The sequence below is a fragment of the Talpa occidentalis genome, unplaced genomic scaffold (assembly GCF_014898055.3).
Source record: "Talpa occidentalis isolate TD23 unplaced genomic scaffold, MPIMG_talOcc4v2.1 talOcc4.4, whole genome shotgun sequence".
In the NCBI taxonomy this organism is placed as follows: domain Eukaryota; kingdom Metazoa; phylum Chordata; class Mammalia; order Eulipotyphla; family Talpidae; genus Talpa; species Talpa occidentalis.
In genome coordinates, this window is record NW_023604295.1 from 35,300,196 (window position 1) to 35,317,293 (window position 17,098).

The following is a 17,098-nucleotide window of genomic DNA, read 5'->3' on the forward strand; positions in this document are numbered from 1 at the left end:
TTATTGGGATTTTACTGGGTACACAGCAGGCAGGTATGCTGGGGGGCTGGGAGACCTAGCAGACCTCCCAGCCCCCAGCAAGCCTTCACTCTATCTGGGTTCTCCAGCTTTCTCTGGTGGCCTTGTTCTCTGCTGCTCCTGTGGTTCTTCTGGCATCCCCGTGATGCCGCTCTTATAAGCCAGTCTCTCAGCTCAGGTGTACCTCCTTACGCATGCCCACACCCTACTCCAGGTGCCCGCCATCAGGCATGCATTCAGAACCGCGAGGATCCATCATCAATCCTAATGGCGGGGGGTGGGGGGCAGAGAAGCCTGATACTTTTTCACTTACCTACAGGTCCTAAAATTGTTTAGATACCAAAATTGCTGAGTTTCAACTTCATTGTCTTTGACTAAGAGCAAAATTCAACATGAAGTCTCTGACCTCTGTAACAACTGTTGTTTTCCTATGTAGGTTTTAAAGAAAAAAAGGAAGCGCAATCCCTGGGTGTCCTGAACCCCGACTCACTGCAGTGCCTAAAGGAAAGACAGGTGGGAAATCACTCTCGGGCCTCCCTAACTACCCATCCTGGGTTTTGTGTGCACGCAAACAGAAATGGCTTTACTTTGCATGCCAGGGCCATGGCGCCTCTGGTCTTAGGTTGTTGACTTGGTCTCAGGAAGGAACAAAGCTGACCAAGTCCATTGAATGGCAGGCAGTGGAAAACCAGTGCTGTGGGCTGACAGGCAGGGCAGCGGTCACGCCACACTTGGTCACCTCCCCCTAAGAGGTGCTCCCACTCCCCTGCCATGGCTGGCTTTGGCAGGCGCTGCCAGGCAGAAGCATGCAGGAAGCCTTGGGTCACAGTGACCTCTAGTTGCTGATGCCAGATGAAATATGCCCTGGAGTTTCTCCAGGGTCACATGGTGTGTGGAGTAAGAGAAGCAGGGCTGCTTTTACGCTGACAGAGTGGACTTTGGCTCCAAAATGGCACTCCTTGGGGAGTAGGCGGGGCTGTGGGGGAGGGCAGGCAGGACAGTGGCGTGAGAGTGGGCAATAGGGAGTATCAGTTATGTTTTTTAAAATTCCCTTTAGCCTTCCTGGAAGCCACTTGCTCCTGGAGGTGGAAGCACACACCCAAATCGGTGGCGCAGACATTTAGGGAAAAGTTTCTGTGTGTTTTGTTGTTTATATGGCAGAAGGGGTGAATTTCTAACTCTGTCCATGCTGGGCCTTAGAGCTGGAAAATATCTGTATAATAAGTAGGGCTTCACTTAGCATCTCTCAGAAACTCAACCTCTCAAAAATAGAAAGAAATAAGACAATGACTGCTCTTGTATCTGCTCTCTCTCCTCTTGGTTACCTTTTAGTCACTACCTGAGGAAACAATGATACCTTTGTCTTTTCCTTCCTGCTGAAATCTCTCTTCACCTTCTTACATGTTGGGTGATCTAGTCTGGTTCTTCTGAACCCCAAATTCAAGAAGATGCTCAGCTGTACCCAAATGAGACTTCTGCCAGAGGTCAATGGTGGACACCTATTTGTTGTCCCACCAGGGCCCAAGGAGCCCAAATTCGATCCCTTTGCCTTGGCCTGAGCAGTGGGAAGGGGCTTGGCCACTTCTGTTTTCAAGAATCAAGAACAGAGGCCTAAAATGGAAACAGCTGAGAGTAAAGAGCCAAGTCATAAACAAGATCCAGCTGGAGGAGGTCAGCCTCCATAGTCAGGCTGACCACAGTCTTGTAAAAGAGGTCAGGCCCCAAGAGCTGGGCTGGGGTGCAAGGAGTGTTTTTACCAAGGCCAGATGATGAGCAGTGAGGTAGGTGGACTCTGTTCCCCCCCCCATACCATACCCATCTTCAATTAGCAAAGCGTGGTCTTGCTGATTTTCTCCCCATTCTCCACTGAAGGTGAAGTTTCTCCAACTTGGTTGAAATGGAGATAGGAAGGATGTCTAGAATCTAGAGGAGATACATCTTTGGAAAAGATCAAACACATCATATAAAGAGAAGACCAACTCTTGAAAGCAGACCATAGGTATAAGACTTCTGGGGTGGGGGAGCGGGTAAGGAGTGGGGAGAGTACAATGGTCTATGGCAGAGGACTGTGGGTGCTTTGGTGGTGGGAGTGCTATGGTGACCACATATGAGTAGGTAACCCTATACTGAAAACACTAAGAAGGGTGTAAAACAATGCTATTTCAGTAAAAATAAATAAATAAAAATTAAAAAATAAAGGGCAGCAACAATGTCATCTTCCACCTACCTTTGACTTTAAATCACTTCCTCTGTCCCCATGGGTCTTGGCTCCCACTCTCTAGCCCACTCTACTGCATTTCACATTTTCTTGTAGCATGTATCTCAAACTATCTTATGATTAATTAATTAGTAATGGCAGTGACTAGTATTTCTACAGTGATCTCTGCTAGCAAAGCATATTGATTTGCCAATATTAACTCATTTTTTTCCTTCTTTATAATGACTGAGAAATTGCTAGACTAATTGATGGTATGTTCATAAAGAGACCAATTGCTACAAAAAAATAGACCTTGATTCATCAGATTAGGACTTGAATATAAGCTTTATCACTGGGAGACGTATAAGCTTGGACAGCTGGCTTGACCAGTTCAGGCTGCAGTCGGTGCCAACAAGAGAGATCTGTGCCCTCTCATTTGTCAGCAGGACCATTGTAGCCCCCGCTGTAAGCTATGTTTTTGGTAAAGAAATATCTTTTCTTGCACACCCAGAAAAATATGGTTTTGGAGGCATCATATTTTCGCCAACATGCTATTTGGAATCCTGATCAAATGCCAAGGATTTCTAGCATCAAAACAGCTTTATTTCAAAGTTCCTTTTGGAAATGTGAAGGCAGTGAACTCTGCTATGCTTCATATCTCACTTCTCTTTGGCATTGTGAACTTGGGTCATTACTGTTCCTCTAGGGGCATCCCCTCATCCCCGTTCTTCCATTTCCCTTCTACCTACTAGCCTTTCCAAGCTTTTGCTTTGTACATTTGGAGCGTGCCTGCCCATGCCACAAAACTCTCATTTTTAGTCTCTCTACAGAGGTCTTTCCCTATCTTCTTACCTAACTGAAACCTGGTCTCTCCAGGGGGCACTCCTTGTCTGGAAATCCTTTTACATGGCTGCCCAACACATTTTTCTTAAGTCTTACTCTGAAGTTAGAGCAATATTAACTTTCCTTTACCCCCCACACTGTTGCTCCCAAGTCATCCTTCTTCCAGTTCCCTGTTTCTCTGAAACATGGTGTTTGGCTCTCCCATACAAATTCTCTGCATTCCACAACTCTCCCTACCCCCTTCCATCCCTGTCAACCAGGGAGCTCTTAATCTTTCTCCACATTCATTGAGGGCCTAGGTAAACAATTTACAGTTCTCTCCTTTTCCTGCAGCCCCACCATTGTTTCTGGCCATCAATATGCAGAGGGCTAGCAATTCCTTGTCTTTCACAAACATTCATTCTCTCACCACAGGCCTCTATCATTCCACCTCTCTTCCCCCTTAAACTGTTCTGTAAGGGTACCTGTGTGGTCCATACCTATCTTCCCTCATCTAACAGCTGTCTTTTTATGTTTATCTGTTTATTCTGACTAGCAAAGATGCCCATTCTCTCTTTGGTGCCATAAACCCCATTCTTTGGCCATTGCACATACTGAATCAACTCTACTCTCTAGTCCTACACTTACCTCATTGAGCCAGGAGAATCATGTCATCTATGAACTCATGCCATTATAAATCATGGCACTCAACTCAGTCTGGTTTTCAGTAACATGTATCCCAAATTTGGTTCTTTTCCCATTTCCTACAACAGACATTTTAGAATTTTCTAGAGGTGTAAAAACTCTGTCTAATGGAACTATCACTCTCAGCAGTGTGCCATATCTGAGAAGTCACAGTTATGTTGATGCTATCTGCTGTGAACTATAACTATGACCATTCCTCATCTTGTCTATACCTGCTTCTGGGTAAGAGGTGTCTCTTCACATCTTAGGCTAATTTTCCCTTGGACTCTAGATCTCATCACCTACCTCTTTCTCCTCAAGAACTTTGCTCTAGCAGTTCTCATCTCTTCCCTGGTATTCCAACCTCTTCTTCACTACTTGCTTTTTTGTCTTCAACATAGGAAATTACCCATCTCTCCTAACTAACCAACCCAGTTATTAAAAACTACACCCACTAACATTACCTTAGCAATATCTTCTACTTCCTTCACCTGTAAGCCATATGAGTTTATTTGGCCATTATTGACTCATCTTCATCCCCATTCTTTCCTAAGCCAGACAGTCTGGCTGCTGCCTCCATTACTCCACCATGGCCTTGAATTATGTAAAACAAACTAATCTGTTGTAGGCCCATTTTTTTGACCTCTCTGTAGAAGGTAATGCTTTATGTATTTCTATAAAAGTTTCTCTTTGCTTAGGTATAGCGCAGTCTCTTTTCACACGTTTCCTATTTTATCAATTTTTTTCCCTATTTACTTTTTAAGTAAAAAATATCAATAATAGGGCCTCCCTGGTGGTGCAGGCAGTTGAACGCCACAATGTGAAGCTGTCGGCAGCCTCTGCAGTACGGGTTCTATCCCCACCAGCCAGGGAGAATCCCACATGGCATGGCAGACCTCTCCTCTTTCATCTGCTGCTCCCCTCAGCAGTGTACTTTGGTCCTTCTGCCTGTTCTATTCCCTGCTCTGTCTCTGGTGAATCCTCTCACCCTCCCACACATCTGGCCTATATCCCGGTTCTTGTATAAACAAATAAATCTTAAAAAAAGATATCAATGATAGCAAGTATTTCTTGAATATTCACTATTTACCATGTTGCTTGATCAGGTTTGACATACATATTTTTACTTGCATCACACAGCCTTGGAAGTAGGTGCTACCATCATTCTCATTTTGCAGATGAGTAAACAGGAATAGAGCGGTCTAATGACTTGTTCAAATCATGCTGCTACTAATAAACACCTAAGTTGAGATTTGAACTGATACATTCTGCCTCTAGAGTTGAGGCCACTACTCTACTTATTTCCTAAAAGCTTTTGTTACTCAGTCTTCTCCTCTTCTTATTGTGCATACTCTATCGAGACAAACCTGTCATTTACTCCAATATTCAATTGATTGCTCATTTTGTAATTCAAGTCAGGAGATAAGAAATTCAGATGAAATTATTAATGGTCTTTGTTTTACCTCAGTTTCTTCATCTGTGAAATGGAAGAGTTGTATTTTCTAAACAGATGTATATAAAAAGCTGACCTACCATAGTTGTCATCTGATCTCTCTCTCTACACTGTTAATTGAATGTCCCACTGGCATCTCAAACTCACCATTAACCAAACTAACCACACCATGCCCAAAATGTTGCAGTATTATAGCTTGTCCCCTTTTATCCACTGTGGATTATCTTTTTATTCTTTCTCCTGGTCCCACATATAACCTGTCTCCAAGTTAGATCCTAGTGACTCAAATGCTTTAATTGATTCCATGGTCTAATTCCAGGCCCTTATCACTTCTGAACTGAACAGTTTTCCTACTTGGAATCCCTGACTCTACTTTTTATAGCTCTGACTCATTCCATACATGTGTCCTTATGAAATATCTCTTAGGTTGTCATAAAGCAAGGTATGTTTTCTATCTTTGAGTCTGCCATGCCTAGAATGGTAATGATTTTTTATAAGCTTTAAAGAATAAAAAGGATAGCTTAAGCAGAAAGAATTTTTTGAAGGATCCTGGAAATATTCATGGAATTTCAGGAAGAGGTGAATATTAAATCCTTGGAAATGACCTAACAATGAAATAGATATATGTCTATATTAGAATCTATCTCTGTCTCATGTTTCTGCTGTTTTTCATTATATCAGCCTTATTTTTTCCTTTCACTATGACCTTTCTGTAATAGTTGGCAGAAATCAAGGCCCATCACAGCTTCCAAATTTTTCAACTTACTTTCAACCACTGACTAGAATGTACTCTGATTTTCTCTTAGTCCCAAATATCAAAATACCAATTTAATCATATATATGATCAGGGAGTAGGGTAAGGTAAGTAAAGGAAAGTTTTAGTGGTATGTATTGATGGACTGCAGAAATGGAAAGGTACCAAAAGAAAAATACAGTTCTAAGAAGTGGGTGTTGAAATAGACAAATGACAGAATTAAATGAATCCTCTATGTGTCCCCAATTCCTCTATAATATGAGAATTGCATTTACCTTACAGGCTTATGAGAACAAAGCAATGATGTAATGCTTGGTAGATAACAGACACTCAGTAAATGCTATCTAAGACCCTAATATCTCATCCAGGTTGGAATTGGGAGGAGGGACAGAGTTTAGGAGGAATTTGCCATAGCATGTCACCTTTCAATACCATCAGTATGGTGCTCTTTTAAAATCTCTGTCAATCGCTATGCCCCATCTTGTCTCCTATTCATACTTAAATTAATTCCAGACATCTCCCTTGGTGGAGGCTGAGTTTCCACAGTCCCCAAGGAAAACTTTCAGGCCTTGCAGAACAAAGTTGTCATTGGCACCAATATTCATATTTTCAAAAGATTAACAGAATTTTTTTAAAAGATTGATTTATTTATGCATACAAGAACTGGGGTACAGGGCCTCCCCTAGTGGCTCAGGCAGTTGAGTGCAGTGCTATGAAGCTGTCCACAGCCTCTGCAGTGCGGGTTCAATCCCGGCCAGCTGGCGAGAAAGTCACAAGGCTCAGCAGACCTTTCCTATCTTGATGGCTGCTCCCCTCAGCACTGTATTTCAGTCAGTCTGCCTGTTCTTTTCCCCGCTCTGTCTCTGGCGAATCCTCTCACCCTCCTGCACGTCTTACCTGTATTCCAGTTCAAGTATGTATGAATAAATAAATCTTAAAAAAAAAAAAAAAAGAAATGGGATATAGGCCAGAGGTGTGGGGGTGACAGGATTCATCAGAGACAGAGTGGGGGACAGAACAGGCAGATTGACCAAAGTAGACTGCTGAGGGGAGCAGCAGGCAAGTCAGGAGAGGTCTGCTGCGCCATGTGGATAGCTCCCTGGGCGGCGATCGAACTGTGCTGCAGTGGCTGTGTATAGCTGCATAGACTGTGCCTTAACACATTGAGCCACCAGGGAGGTCCAGATTAACAGAAATTTAAGGTTAATGACTTCTGACCTACTGGATTAATATCTATTATTTCATGAGTTAAGCTCCAGTTTACCTGTTCCACAAACTGATTCACACAACATACACCCGAACTATTGATTCTTATAATTTCTCTAATGGATCTTTTCTCTAAGGTCACACTTTGCTCTTTATCTGATATTCTACCCTGTTAATCAACCCTGCACAACTATTCAAATTTCAGTATCGCTTGTGGCTTTATAACTTTCCTGGCCCTATTCTCATTCATTTCCAGAAATTATAAAAGAACTTTTCTCAGACCTGATACAGAACAGAACATTTCTCATTTCTGCTCAAATCATGTACCTGGGACTCTCATCTCCTATCCCAATTTCCTTACCACACTGCTTCTTCTAAACCCTGGGCAAGGCTAAAAAAGATTTCTGATGAAAGAAAATTTCTTTCCACAGATAAATGCTTTGTAGGAAACATAATTTATAGAAACCATTTATAGCTTACAATGCTCTCTACACCCCTCCAATGGTGTTGTTATTACGGCCATCCCACTCTTGATCATAGTGTCAGGCTCCTAAATGATTAATAGTTATGAGGAATGAAGATTCTCCTTGAATGAGTATAGCTTTTGGATGCATGTTTTATTGGTATCTGAAAGATACCTAGAGGTTGTCTATCACATTGGACCTTGAAGATGCTTGAATCTTCCCTAAGTATTCCCTAAGGGACAATCTAGTCTATATTTAATATTTATCATTTATTTATGATTTCTAGAAGCATACCTATGTTTTCCCCAGTCATATTAGACACCTCCCACTACTGTTCCATTCTTTCTTATATAGTAAGGAATATTTGACCTCTTGCAATAAAATCCCCTGGTATCCATTAGAGGGAGTTGAAGTCCCTCTTATGTATGATAGCTGGGGTTGGTATGTGGAATCAAGATTGTGTATCTTTTGTTTTCTTTTTTCCAGTCCCAATAGCCTTAAGACATTCAACTGTTGCTCATGTGTTATGGTTTGGGGCCCTCTTAATGTTACTCAGGGTAGATTCTCGTCTATCAATTTTCTTTTTGAAATTCTTAATTTTAACAAGATGACTTCTCTTTGAAGCCTGCAGAATGGAAGATGCTGAAAATGTCCTTTAGGCACAATAAGTACTAAATATATAGGAATTAAGAATTTGCTTGGGATATAGAGGCATTCTAAATGAGAAACATTTGCTGAGGATAGAAACTTTAGCCTAAGTAAAAATTAGTGTGTCAATATTCACAACTGCTTTGGTCTGTTCTTAAAAGCAGTATGAAATCATCATCATGGTAACACAAATACAAAACACCAGCAGCCATTGGCCTTCATTAGTGCTTTGAATATGTCAAGCTTTTTTCAACTCTAGGACTAAGTGCACATGCTTTTTCCCCTCTCTGCTTTGAATGTTCTCTGCCACAACTTCCCCTCAAATTTTTGCCATCCAGCTCCTTACGCAGCAAATCTTTGGGAAAACTTTCCTTTATTACCTTAGCCTGCGCCTGAAACCCCACTCTAAACCAGGTTATCCATCATTACTTTCCAACCTACTGCTAACTTTGATTGCAAATATCACAATTTTGAATAGGTATGTTTGTATCATTATTTGACACTTATCTTTTCCGCAGACTGTAAACTCTAGAAAGACTGTAATTCTTTCTGTTCTGTTTACTGTGAAAATCCCAGTGACTGGTAGAGAACCTGATTTATGTTGGTTATATAATATTTCCTGGATGGACTGATGGAGTGATAGATGGATAGATGATCCTTGCTTACATTTGCATATGACCTTGTAATTTTCAAAGGGTTTTCATATTCCTGTCATTTTAGTTAAGGATGGGTGGTTATTATTGTCCCAATTTACATCTGATGAAACTGAGGTCAAGAAAACTAATGAATAATAAAAACTAAACTAGCTGGTGACCTGTATAATAATCAGAGCTGGGACTACATGTTGATCCATAGTGTAGTGTTATTTCTATTTGTAATTAAAAACAATGAAACTACAGTTTCTTTTAAAAATAACATAAGTGTTTTTTTTATCTTATTAAAAATTGGTCAGAAGTTGTCTTTAATTAAGGGTCTTGATGGATAACAAGGAGGCATCCACATATAGGTAGCTGTCATATACTTCTTTTCCTTGACAGAAGAGGCAATTCTTAACCCAAGGGATCTGAAGCTTTGAGATCAGCAGGACTACCATTTCACTCTTCTTCAATTTCACAGCATTCAAAGGGAAGTAAATTGCCAGATTGCCTGATGCACCAGAGTCCACCAGACACTGCAGAAATAATAAGAACATTACCTCAAAAATACAGAATAAAACTTGTGTCTCAAAAAGAAACTGAATTTACTAAATGCAGGTTTCAGAATAATCACTCACAATATGTTCTTTGTCATCAGAGAATATCCCTTACAATAAATACTTTGAAAATAAGAAAAGAGAAATCGTACATTAAGCAACTTCAATAAATATTCTCTAAAAAAGAAATCCAGAAAACATAGATGAACACTTGTATCTCCTAATTTATCTATCTTGGTCAGCTTTTCCACAAACTTATCTTATTGGCTATTAATATATACTATATACTTACTAAAGTATACATTTTTCAAATTTTAGTCTATTTGTTCTAATTTTCAAGTATGACCAGTGCTGAACACTGAAAAGATTATGATGTCTGGTAAATTACACAAGGGTCCCCATAATTTTGTTTCTTCTTTCAGTTTCTGTTTAGATATAGAAAGAATTTATCGGGCAGAATTTTTGCTTTCTGGAAGTGCTTTTCCAAAAATTGGATGAAAATCATGAAATAATGACTCCATTATTTGTTCTTAATTTTCTTAATGATTTTTTTTAAGTGTGCTTTTTTTTTTAAAGATTTATAAATCACAGGATTTATAAATGCATGCAGATGCATGGGAGGGTGAGAAGTTTCACCAGAGACAGAGCGAGCAACAAAACAGGCAGACTGACAGAAATACAGTGGTGAGGGGAGCAGTGGGGGCACGACAGGAGAGGTCTGCCGCACCATGTGGGATTCTCGCCGGCTGGCTGGGATTGAACCTATGCTGCAAAGGCTGCGGACAGCTTCACAGTGCTGCGCTTGACTGCCTGCACCACCAGGGGAGGCCCAGTGATTTTTTTTTTTTTATTCACAAAGTTACTCAAATATATCTGGCTGAATCAGTACATCCTAATGTAAATGATAAAAATATAGCCAAATTATTTTTGTTTTCTGTTGATTTATTTTCTTTATTAGACATCACCTTTGGAATAACATGTAGACTTGAAAGAAAGGCAGCACACTTTATAGATATATCACACATTAGCCTTTTTCCCTACTGACAGATACTAATCTTCCTCATTATTCAAAATTAACAAGACTTGGGGCCTCCCTGGTGGTGCAAGGGGTTAAGCCTCATCACTATGAAGCTATCCACTGCCTCTGCAGCACAAGTTCGATACCTGGCCAGGAAGCTAACCTACATGGCACAGCAGACCTCTCCTGTCTCGTCCACTGCTCCCCTCAGCAGTGTATTTCAGTCAGTCTGCCTGTTCTGCTCCCCACTCTGCCTCTGGTGAATCCTCTCACCCTCCCACAACTCTGGCCTACACCCCTGTTCTTGTATGCATAAATAAATAAAATGAATCTTTAAAATAATTAAAATTAGCAAGACCTGTTCATTCTCCTACACTCAGAAAATCATTGAATCCCTGCAATCACTTAGCACTAAACATTAATTTACTGAATTGATACATAATTTAAAAAAAATTCCTGAATATGTAGACTATCTCTGCATATCAGCTTATACAATTGCTGACCATGACAACATTTATTTTTATTTATCTATGGACTCAGTCAGGCTTTGATTCATTAAGGAAGTGAAGTTTCTCATTATGTGTTCTTTTCTCATATCACTGAAAAAAGGGAATTTCATAGAATCGCCATCAGGTATTAGAGTGACAGGAGATTTTATAGATTATTTAGGTCACCTGCCATAAATTCCCTATGTAACATTCATTCCAAAGTCATTTATTCACTGCTTAAATACTTCAGTGTAATGGGAAAGTCACTTCCTTACTGCTACTCTATGCAGCCAGGGGTAAACCAGATGGTTGCCAATCTAATGGAGTGTACCCAAGTAAGTGCTTTCTCTCTCAGCAGTGGGTTGCTGGTTTATGAAATATGGGGCTTCATTTATGTCTGAACAGTAGCTTTCCTGAATCCTGGACATCTGGAGAGCATGTTCTATAATTGGAGTCAGTGTGCAATTGTTTAGACTGTCTGGTAGGGAGGCAGGTTGACTTCATTTGGGAATGGAGGCCGGGGCAAGCTGACAGCCGCTTTCAGAACATGGAGATTCCTGGCTGCTTGCTAGAAAGAGAATGTTTTAAGAGAGCTTAGGTTTCCAGATGTCCCCCCTCAGAAGTAACATGATTGCCATAGGGGAGGATTAAAAAAGGAGACTATGTAATATGTGAATTAATTACTTTATCACTGATTATTTTTCCCTTAACGTTTGGCGACAGTGTTTTTATAAATTTTATTTTTTTGGCATCTGTTTTTCTTTTCTTTTTCTTTTTTTTTTTTCCTTCAGAACAACTGTCCAGACTGCTGATAGATCCACAACTTTTCTCAGTATGATTTTTATGCACATTCTTTTTCACTTGTTGTTTCACACATTATTCCTTACAGTCAGAAATCTTTCTGTTTCTGCATTCTGGAGAATAACATAATTGCATAACATAATAACATAATTTAACAATGTCAAATCAAAAACCAGAATTATGCTACCATGCGGAATGGTGCAGTTTGCTCAGGTGTTTCCGTCTTCCTGTAAAGGGAACTGCAATAAAGTTTGCATCTTTAAGATTATTTTATCCACGTGAATTGAATAAAATTTTAAGATAGCAATCTGTTTCTTCTACCAGGGTTTCCATCTCCCCTCCCTCTTTCAGCACCTCTGTAGTTAACTCTGTACTTGATTGCCTCAGGGGAGTCAGTGAAAAGACAACTCAGAAATTGCCTGCTAGTCTTTCTGACATTTGTCATGGAAAAGTCCAAGCCCTTAAGGAAACTTAGGAGAGTTTAGTGGAGAAGGTAAAAGGTGGGTATTAAGGATTTAGACAAAGTATTTTGGCCAGAAGCAATTGAAGAAGAGAGCAGAACATTTTTCCGGGGTTGTTTGTAAGGTGGTTTAGAGGAAGGAGGAACTGAAGGAAGGAGTTAGGGGAGGGAAGTTGGGAGGGGGAGAGAGAGAGAGAGAGAGAGAGAGAACTCAAAGAACTCTGTGACCCAAAGGGAAGTTCGCAGCAGCATTGTAGAGCAGTAACTCAATTCTAAAGAAGACAGGGCTACCCTTATAATATGGAACACAATATGAAAAAATGGTATATAGTACAGCTTCCTTGTAAGAAAAATTCTCTTTTCCCTTGAGTGGCAGGAAAACAAAGGGGGTTACTACATAAAATGGGCCAAGCAGTTTGGACAATGGATTTAGCATCTTGTATAAACCTGTGGCAATGACTTGATTACAAATGTCCACCCCCCTACACACACACACCCAACACACAAACCCTTACTTCTGCATTTGGAATCCTAACTCTGCTGTATGCTTGGGAGAAACAGGGATAGGGGCATAAGTCTCAGGAAGAATTGATGATAATTTTGTTCTGCCAACCCAACAGAAAAGAACTCAGTAGAAAAATACTGCATTGAATGATAGAAAATGAATGTTTATGGTATTCTCAAGTGTGTGGACTGAGAGGCATATTTGCTGTACAATCAAGAGTGATTTTTCTCACTTAAAGCGTTTTTTCATACAGTGAAATTCCTCCCTTTGCTACATAGTCCTTCAAGTTTTGAAAAACAGTTAATCTTGTGATCACCACCACAATTATGACACAAAACAGTTTTCTCACTCCCCCAGACTCCCCAATGCTCCTTTGTAGTCAGTCCCTTTCCCCTGGCAACCATTGATCTGTTTGTTCCCTATAGTTTTAGCTTTGCAAGAATGTCATATAAAGGGAGTTATATACTATTGAAGTCTTTTGAGTCTGTCTTTTTTAACTTGGAATAATGCATTTGAGATTCATCTATGTGGTTGCATGAATCAGCAGTTGTTCTTTTTTATTACTGAGTAGCATTTGTATGTATTATATATACGTAGTATTTGTTGTATTTTGCAAATGAATCATGGCTCTTTCCAGTTTTTGGTGACTGCAAATAAAGCTCCTATCAATGTTTACATACAGGTGTCTGTGTTAATACAGGTTTTCATTTCCTAGGGGTGGTATTGCTGTCTTGTGTGTTTTTATGTTTAACTTTGTAAGATACTGCCAAATCAATCTCCAAAGTGGCTGTAACAGCTGGCATTCTCATCAGCAATGTATGAGGAGTTCTACTTGTCTCGCTTTGTATTGCCAGTTTTTTTTTTAAATTTGTTATTCTAATAAGTATGTAATGGCATTACATTGTGGTTTTAATTTGTATAAATTATTTGCCATTTTGATATTAGTTTTTGAATTGTCTTTTCAACTGTTTTGCCCATTTTTAATTTTTTTAACTTAATTGTTGAATTTTGAGAGTTCTTTATATATTCTGGTTACAAGTCCAGACATCACTTGAAAATTGTGGTACAAAGGAAATCATACCATATCCTGTTGTGTCCCTCTCAACTGGTAATTAATCAGATAAGCACCTGACAGATTGTTAAGGGAAAAAAAAAACAGCAAAAATGTTTTAATACCTCCTGTATATGTAGGAGAAGCCAGTATGACTGAGTAACTCTCTCATGTGGTTTCAGGATGCCATCTTCAATAGTTTAGCTAAAGGAAAGATTTTTGGGAGTAGGGGAAAGGAAGGTAAGTTAAGGACTTTACCAGGGGAAGGCACAGTAAGCAGACACTTGCAGATTTAAGTCCTACTTTCAGTGAGAAGAGGCAAGAATATTGTCTTCTTGGGAGGTCCTTACAAAGAGAAGTTTACATATAAATATCAAAAGTTGCCCCTACCCAGCCTTCAGAACCCCTTCCTGAAATCAAACTTTTGCCAAATGACATATTTTGGGGTGGCAGTTTTTTGCTTCTTTTCCCCAGCATGTGTCTTGTATTGTGCTCTTTTCAGGGTCTTGAAAAGCAAAAGTTCTTATATTTGATAAAGTCCAATGTAGAAATACTTTGTCTTACACATTATCCAAGAATTTTTTGTCTATTCTAGTTACAAAGGTGTTTACCTCTCACCTTTTTCTTCTAGAAGTTTTTTATTTTTTATATTTAGGTCTATGCCCTACTTTGACTTAAATTTTTACACAAGGTTCAAGGTATGGATCTTGATTTTTGTGTATTTTTCAAATGGACATTCAATTGTTTCACCATTATTTGTTGAAAAGTTTACCCTTTCTCTATTGATTTGCCTCTGTACCTTTACAGAAACTCAATTGATCATGTGTGGGTCTATTTTTGAGGTTTCTATTGTGTTTTACTGATCTATGTGTTTAACCTTTTACTGTACCAACTATTTTGACTACTATATCTTTATAAGTCTTTGAATCTTCCAACTTTGTTTTCACTTTCAAAATTATTTTAGTTGTTCTTATTTCCTTGCCTTTCACTGTCAATTTCTTAAAAAAAAAAATCCAATGGGAATTTTGATGGAAATTGCATTGATTCTTAAATCAATTTAAGGAAAATTAGCATCTTAATGATGTGGAATAGTTTGATCCATGAACATAGTATACACTCCTGATTATTTTAGTCTAAATATTTGATTTCTTTCATTAGTCTTGTGAAGTTTACAACATAAAGAGCTTGCATTTAACTTGAAACATTAAACATAAACATAACATAATTTTTTCCCTGCTATTGTAAATAGTGACTATTTCAATTTCAATTTTTATTTGTTCATTATTAGTATACAGAAATATGATCGATCAGATATCCTGTACTCTTGCTAAACTCATGTGTTCATATTTTTTTAAATACTTTTTTGAGATTCTCTCTTTAGGGAACCATGTTACTTGTAAAGTAGATATTCTTATTTCTTCTTATCCATTCTATAAGTTTTTGTTTTCCTTTTCTTGTAGTATCTTGTACTTTCAGTGAGTAGAAATATTAGGAATAGGCATTCTTTTCTTGATGCTTGGTTTTAGGGGGAAAGAACTTAAGCTTTTACTATTTAAATATAATATTAGCATAGGTCTTTTGTGGGTACCCTTTATAGGAATATGGAAGTTCTCTTTTGTTCCTTATTTATTCAGAGGTCATTTAAAAAAAATTAACAATAGATGATTTTGTCAAAAGTGTTCTCTGTAGCTATTGAGATTATCTATTGTTTTTTCTTTTTATTATGTTAATGTGAATGGCAGTGACTATTATTTAAATATTAAATCAGTCTTGCATTCCTGTGATAAACTCCACTTGGTCATGATATATTATCCTTTTTCTATGCCATTGGATTCAACTTGCTAATACTTGTTGGATTTTTTGTATCTATGCTTATGACAGTTATTAATATATATTTTCCTTCCTTCCTTCCTCCCTTGCTATGTATTTATTTATCTTTGTATTGTCTTGTTTTGGTGTCAGGATAATGCTGTTATCATAAAATTAGTTGGATAATATTCCTTATTCTATATTGTGGAAAAATTTGTTAGAATTGATACTATTTTTTGCCTATATATATATCTATCTCTATCTCTATCTCTATCTCTATATCTATATCTATATCTATATCTATATATATATAGTGATGAAAAGATCCAGATATTTGCCTGTTAACATTTTTTCAATGGCAGGAAACTAAAGTACCAAAACTACCTTATTCCATGAAGGAGATTCTGTCAAAATAATTTCACTGTTGTGTTTTTTGGGAGATAACTAATGACTAGTGAATACATCTCCAATGATGTAAGCTTTATGGCAAGCACTAACATTGTGCCAGACACTGAGGTACTATTTGTTCAGGGTATCTTTCATGCCTTTAAATATTAAGTGTAAGTACTAGTATTTCTCTAGTTTCATAGGTGAAGAATCATGTGCAATTGTGTGGGGAATATAACCAAAATGAAAATGCATACATCGTGCAAAGATGAAAAAAGATGTAAGAATTATATAAAATAAAATATTTAAATAAAACAGTAAAATTATGTGATTTTTCTTCTTATAAACTTGACCAAGTAATAGCACTATATATTCAATTTTTTTTAAAAATCATTGCTATTCTTTTCTGATTTTAAAGATAATGTATGGTTTTTAAAGAAAATTTAAATGAAAAATCAAAATAATCCATGATTTTATCAGCTAGAGGCTTCTACTCTTACTTTCATTGCTAAAAAGTTGTATTTGGAGATATTAAAGTGGGAAAATTTTTATCTCCCTTGTGCTTTTCAGAACCATTTTCCAAGAATTCAGGCACTAGCGATAACTTTTCTTCAACAATAAAGATAGTATTTTGAGCAAGTATATGTTTTTTTTTAAACTAGAGATAGAGTCTGGAGGATTAAAATTACTGAGTTTGTTCAATGAATGACACAGAGGGAAGAGTGCCCTCTCCACAACCAAGTCCCCCAATAAGAGTTTGACTAAATAAAAAGAGTACTAGTGATACAAATACTAAATTGAGGCTTGGGTTATGTTACTTGAGAGTATGCTAGAATTCCATTTTCCACCTTTCCTAAGCCTTGATTCCTGATGCTTCGTTCAGAAAGGTGGGTGATGGAATCCAGATTGATTAAGGGTACATACCAGTCAAGTAGATTATTAACTTTATTTTTTATTTATAACCTTCAGAGACTGCAAGATTCATGGAAAAATCTCAACTTCAATAGGATTTTTGAGCTAGACCATATCTGTGGCCCAAGGAAGTTATAAGGAGAACTCTATTCCCACAGCTCTTTTAGAACATAAAGAAAAGGAAGGAAAGTACCTATTGTCCTCCTTAATCACTCTTACAGAGACTTGC

The 17,098-nt window shown here is 38.2% G+C and overlaps 1 long non-coding RNA gene across 1 annotated transcript in view; it reads left to right on the forward strand.

Annotated features, from left to right (window-relative positions):
- Window positions 1-460: 460 nt before the first annotated feature.
- LOC129146730 (uncharacterized) overlaps window positions 461-17,098 on the forward strand; it is a 35,112-nt gene continuing 18,474 nt past the window's right edge. Inside the window, exons 1-2 of the long non-coding RNA XR_008553834.1 lie at window positions 461-531; window positions 1,891-2,017. This is a non-coding gene — a long non-coding RNA (uncharacterized LOC129146730). The remainder of the gene's footprint in view (window positions 532-1,890; window positions 2,018-17,098) is intronic.